The following is a 6,000-nucleotide window of genomic DNA, read 5'->3' as shown; positions in this document are numbered from 1 at the left end:
AGCACACAGGAGCATGCACGGTGCATGCGTGCGTGGGTGTTTTCCTCGTGAGTATGTGCAAGGACTCTGCTCTAACAGGCCACAGGCCTGGAGCAGCTGGGCGTAGGGGACCAACTGTCCTGTCTCCTGGCCACTCCTGCATGGCACTCCAGTCCAGAGCAGGGGGGGTGCCAGCCTCAGGTTGGAACGAGTCCCCAGGCAAGCACAGGGCTCCCAACCTGCAGAGCTGAGTGAAGAGAGACATGGGATCGCTGGGTCTGAGGCAGATTCCATGGCAGGTGACTTCGGGAACTGGTCCCTCCCACTCGACCTGGAGGCTGGGGTTTCCAAGGCACTTCTAGCTGCCCATTGAGAGGGTAACTGCCTAGGGACAGAGGCTGGTCTCCAGATGACCAGGCTGTCACTGTGACTGCCAGGGAGCTTGCTTGGAGCTGAGGTGACATAGGGGCCAGCTTCAGCCTCGTGGCCCCAGTTCTAGTCCCAGCATGGAGCACCTGGGCAGGGGCACGAGGCCTGTCCCCTCTAGGAAGGATGCACACCCCAACTCCGTTGCAGGGTGTGGGCAGGGGCCACACCCTCCAGCTGAAGGGCAGCCCTGTCCCCTCCTCTCACCCTGCACCCACCCGAGCTGACCGCGTCTCTCCCTGGTTCCAGAGCTTCCGCGGCTCCTGTCTGTCCCGGGTCTCAGCCTCGTCCTGCCGCTCGCACCCCGCTCCTCCTCCTCCTCCTCGTTCTGCTGCGTGCTTGGTCTGGGTCATGCTCTCCTGCTGGGGTCAGTGGCGGGGGAGGAGGCCTCCCTCTTCCTGGGGGCAGTGTCCCACCTCAGGGTCTCCACAGGACTACCTGGTGCCACCCGTGGGAGGGGTCCGTGGTGGGGCCACGGTTGGGACTACAGATGGCAGCACTCCTGTGTGCCTCCGAAACCAGGTTCCCACAGCAGAGCCATTTCAGGCCGTGGAGGGATAGTCGGTAGAGAAAGGGAGGGAGGAGAGGGGAGGAGGAAGAGGGACAGGGACCAGGGAGGGAAGCTTGGGCCTCTGTGAGGACGGTGGATTCTTTACACAGCAGAGGTGTGGCCCGAGCACAGACCCATTGAGTTCTCAAGCAAGTGCCTGTGTCCCACAGACTCTTCCTTCCTCCTCTGGCTTCTGCCACCCCGTTCCTCAGCTGGATCTGAGCCAGAGGCAGGGCAGCCCACCCAGAGGACCCAGCTGGGCTCTCCCAAAGGACCACAGGGACTTTGAATGCTCATTTGCATACTGTATACATTCTAGTCGAAGTCAGGAGCAATCTTCCAGCTTCTGGGCTGGGATCCCGGAACCACAGCCCTCATAAGACCCGGCAAATGTGTGGTTGCGGGAGGAGCCTGCGGCAGGGGACGCTACTGGGAATGGACCTCACGTGGTGATGATAATGCATACTACTTGCTCAGCACTGTAAAATTTACATGCCTCTTTCAAATACTTTCAATCATTTCATTCTCAAAACCACACTGAAGAGCAGAGAGGCCAGAGAGGATAATCCCCTCTTACAGGTGGAGAAACTGAGACTCAGAGAGAGCAAGACGGTGCACAAGGCCACATGGCAAGCACACAGCCTGACAGATCTTCTCCTGTTCTTCTATGTCTGGTGGGCCGTGCCACCTAACCACCTGCCCTCATCTGGGATTATTTAGTTCTCTGCCCAAAACATAATGGGTAAGATGGCATCTGTGATGCTGATGGTGACTGTGAGGGTGGTGTTGGTGGTGATAGTAATAGTGGTGATGATTGTGGTGGTGATGGAGGTGGTGGTGATGATGGTGATGGTGATGGTTGTTGGTGGTGGTAGTGATGGTGGTGATGGTGATGATGGTGATGGTGATGGTTGTTGGTGGTGGTAGTGATGGTGGTGATGGTGATGATGGTGTGGTGATGGTTGTTGGTGGTGGTAGTGATGGTGGTGATGGTGATGATGGTGTGGTGATGGTTGTTGGTGGTGGTAGTGATGGTGGTGATGGTGATGATGGTGATGGTGATGGTTGTTGGTGGTGGTAGTGATGGTGGTGATGGTGATGATGGTGTGGTGGTGATGATGGTGGTATGGTGATGGTGGTGGTGCTTTGGCAGATGGTGATGATGATGGTGATTTTGACAATGTTGAAAAGAATGGACCTACCTGGTTTGGATGACTCAGGAAGCTGAGAATGGGAATTGGCGTGGTGCTCTCCTGGATATCTCCAGAGCTAGTGACCAACTTCTTTAATACCTGGGTCATCTCTCCAGTACGGAGCTCTATGAGTGTGGAGTGATTGCTGTGCTCTCTCCTGTCTTCCAAATAGGGAGCCCCGTCTGGCTGTGCTGACATCTCTCCCAGAGGAATGGGAGTAGGGCTCACGTCGTCCTTCCTTCTGCATCTATTCCAGTGCCAGCTCAGGGCTGGGCCCAGGGTCTGCTTGACATGACCACCGTTGGAGGAATGGGTGCGTGAATGAGCCCAGGTATGGAGGTGGGAGGTAGGGACCAGTTCTGAAATCCCAGACTCCCTCAATGTGCAACCCACTCCAGCCTCTGCAGTGCCATGCCCAGGGCCCAGGTCTCCTCCCTGTCCTCTCCATGCTCAACTAGAGCTGGCCTCAGGGCCTCTGGCTGTCCCTGGTTCACTGCAATTCCCACAAGGCTCAACCCAGGTGAGTGGTCGCACACACATACATGCACATGTGTATAAGCACGCACACATGCAGTCAACAAATTCACACGTACTCACACGCACAAGTACATATAAACTGGACTAATGGGTGTGAGAATGGTCCTGAATCACATGGCCAGACAAGGTGGAGGGGTCTGGGGGTCTTTTCTCCTGATCCCAGGGTCCAGGTCACCCTGTTGTACCCCACATAGCCTCAAGAGCCTCTGCAGTGCCCCTGAGGGGTGTCACTCGGTCAGAACTTGTGTGCTCCCAGGAAGGAGTCAAGGTTACCAGAGAACCAGCCGCCTGAGTTCTCCCTGAGAGCTGGGAACGGGTGTCACATGGAGAGAAAAGTGGGAGCCATTGTCCCTTGGGGGGACTTTGATGCGGAGATGCTACAGTCTTGCCCCAGCTGCCCAAGTCACATGCGGTGGTTCCAGGAAAGTATCCACTCTGAATTCCCCACCCGGGGCGGCCAAGGTGCCCACGACAGCCATGAGCCCCTTCCCCTTACAGGGTGAGCCGTTCCGGCGTCCCAGGTCAGCTATGGCACTCGCGGGAGGCTTCCCTTGGCCCTGGTGTTCTGCACTCAGCACGCACTCTCCTCGTCACAGCCGCATGCCCTCCACAGTGGGATCCACCGTGATTCCTTGGCCTTCTTCCATCCTGAATGCCATTCCTGCCATCCTGGTTTCCTCAATGGTTCCACAGTCCCGGAGCCGTCCAGGATAACATGGAAAACAGAGCCTGCTGTGTGGCCCAGCTTCGCTCCGTCTCCCGAGAGCCCACGTTCCGTCCCCACTCCTGCTCCCTGGACGCATTTGGGTGAGATGGTGGGCTGGGATGTTGGGCCCTTTAGAGCTGAACCCGACCTGGGGACACAGGGCTGGGGCTCTTGCTTTGCTGTCCCCTCAGGCATCCTTGTCCCCAAGCAGATCAGGTGACAGGGCAGATGCAGCTCCTCACTCTCTAACCCCAGCCCACATGAGGTGTTTAAGGTCAGGGTTCCAGGCCAGGTCCAAGCAGGGGGACACATCTGGGGGTCTGTCTGCTGTTGGGGAGGATGCTGTCTCCAGGGACTGCACTGGTGTGAAGGACTCGGGAGCAGCAGGATGTCACCCTGTGGCAAAGCCAAGGCGAGTGGGGCCTGTGAAAATGTGCCCAGCCTGGACAGCTGGACGGGGCTGCCATGCCCTGCTGGTCATGGTCTGCTTGCCTGTGGGCTATGTACCTGGGCATCTGAACCAGGCCCTGGAGACAGGAAGGTGTGTGAAACTGGACACTCAGTTCCTGGGCTCGGGTCAGGAGCCATGCACGGGTTTCCCTGGCCCGGGCACTTTGCCCTAGCCCTCTCCCCCTCAGGTCTGCTGGTGGGCAAGGGAAGGCCAGTGAGCCCGGTGGCTTGCGTTGTGGCTCAGAGGAGGGGCTTGCTGGTGAGTGGCAGAAAGTTGCCTGCCAGGTTAAATCAGGCGCCTTCGAATTAAAAATACATATTTATTTTAACCGGCCTGGGTGTTCAGTGGGAGATGAAAAGGAGGGGAGATGAAATATTACAAATTAGATCATTAAGGAAGCAGAGAGCAGCTGCGGCCGCTCTCCCCACGCACTCCGCGGAGTCAGAAGCAAAGAGGAGAAACCCACGGGCCGCCCAGCCTGGTGCCGCGGGGCCCCAGGCAAGCAGCTGGCGCCCTTAAAGGGCGAGGCTGGGACGGTGGTGGAGTCTCGTGCCCAGGCTGTTGGCGGCAGGAGAGCGTGGTGGGCGGGCGGCTGCCGTCCACAGTCATGGTTCTGGTGTCAGATGGTGCAAGAGGTGTTCCTGCTGGTGATGGGCTGATGTGGGGGTGCTGGCGCTGGGGTCAGGGCCCAGGCCTGGCAGGTGCTGTGCCGGCGCGGGGACAGTATGGGGGGCCACTGTGCTGCAGGTGTGGCCTTGGGGCAGGGGGCTCCATCAGCTGTGAGAGTATCCAGAGCCAGTGCTCTGGGGAGGGACAGGCCAGTCCCAGACCTACCCTTGAGGTCGGAGGGCTGGTGGCCTGCCCTGAGACCCGCTCCCCGGTGGTCCCTGCAGTCTGCGTGCTCCCCCCTGGGGGGAGCCAAGGGCCGTGGGAGGAGGCGGGCAGGCAGGCAGGGTGACCCCGGGGAGGACACAATACCCTGCTGGGAGAACCGTGCAGGGGCCAGGGCCACCACGAGCCAGGTGTGGAGGAAGGGGTCTGGGACAGGTCACGCAGGGTCTCTGCAAGGAGGGTGTGCCAGGGTGTGCGAGCCTGTGGGCAGGTGCTGCTGTCAGCACACACCCACGTGCCCCAGCCTCACACCCACCCTGAGTGCTCCCCGCAGAGCCCAGGGTGGGACAGGCAGGCCATGTGGGTCACCAGCAGGGCTGCAGCTTGTGTAACTCGTCCCCCTGGGGTGACCTCCTTAGTGCCTGTGGCCGCCCGTGACCTACTGGCCCCAGATTTAGATGGAGTGAAGAACAGCAGCTCCCAAACCTGAGAAGGCAGGGAAGGTTATTGTCCCCACAGGAGAATGAGAAGAGGACAGAAGGCCATCCCTGCACTCCACCCCATCCTGGCCACCGAGGAGGGGCGCCCCAGGACAGAGGCAGGAGCGTCTCTCAGCCCCGCGGATCCGAGGGCGTCCCCCCCACCCTGCTGCGGGCATCCACTCCTGCCCTGCGCTCCAGGGGCTCCTGGGGTCCAGGCTGGTGGGGGGTTGGCAGGAGCCTCGGATTGCCAGGACCCCATCCTGCCAAGAGGAAAAGCTGGCTTTCCTCAGAGAGCAGGGGACATAGCTCATGAGACCCACGCTGGTGCCGAGGTCCCCCCGGCCAGGCCAGATGGGACGCCGCACAGAGCTCTGCTGCCTGGCGATGAGGACGAGGCCGCTTCAGGGATGTGGGCTGTCCGAAAGAGGCTGAGTCACTCCCCAGAAAGAGGGCCGGTGGTGCTCTGGGCCAGGAAGGACCCGCCTGATGGAGGGCGTCTGCGCTACCTCTGGTCTGTAGCTCTGCGGCCTCCTGGCACCCTGAGGGGAGTCTGCTGTTTGCAGGTGAGAAAGGCTGCGGCCTGTGGCTGTCCCAGGTCCAGGAAGAGCCCTGGCACAGGCCGAAACCAGGGTCCCCTCCCCGTGGGGTGGGCTGGTCTCCCTGTGTCCAGCTCCCTCCCAGGGCTTCGGACACTGCTGAGTCTATAGGGAAAGAAGGGCGTCTTGTCCCGTGCAGCCCTGCATGCACGCGTGGGCTCGCTCCTGCACCTGTGTGCACAGATGTGTGTGCACACGCATCACGCACAGGCACGCTTATGTGTGTGTGTGAGCACACTGCACGTGCAC

The sequence above is a fragment of the Sciurus vulgaris genome (assembly GCF_902686455.1).
Source record: "Sciurus vulgaris genome assembly, chromosome: 1".
Classification (NCBI taxonomy): Eukaryota; Metazoa; Chordata; class Mammalia; order Rodentia; family Sciuridae; genus Sciurus; species Sciurus vulgaris.
The sequence above is the reverse complement of the archived record's forward strand: the minus strand, read 5'-3'. Positions refer to the sequence as shown.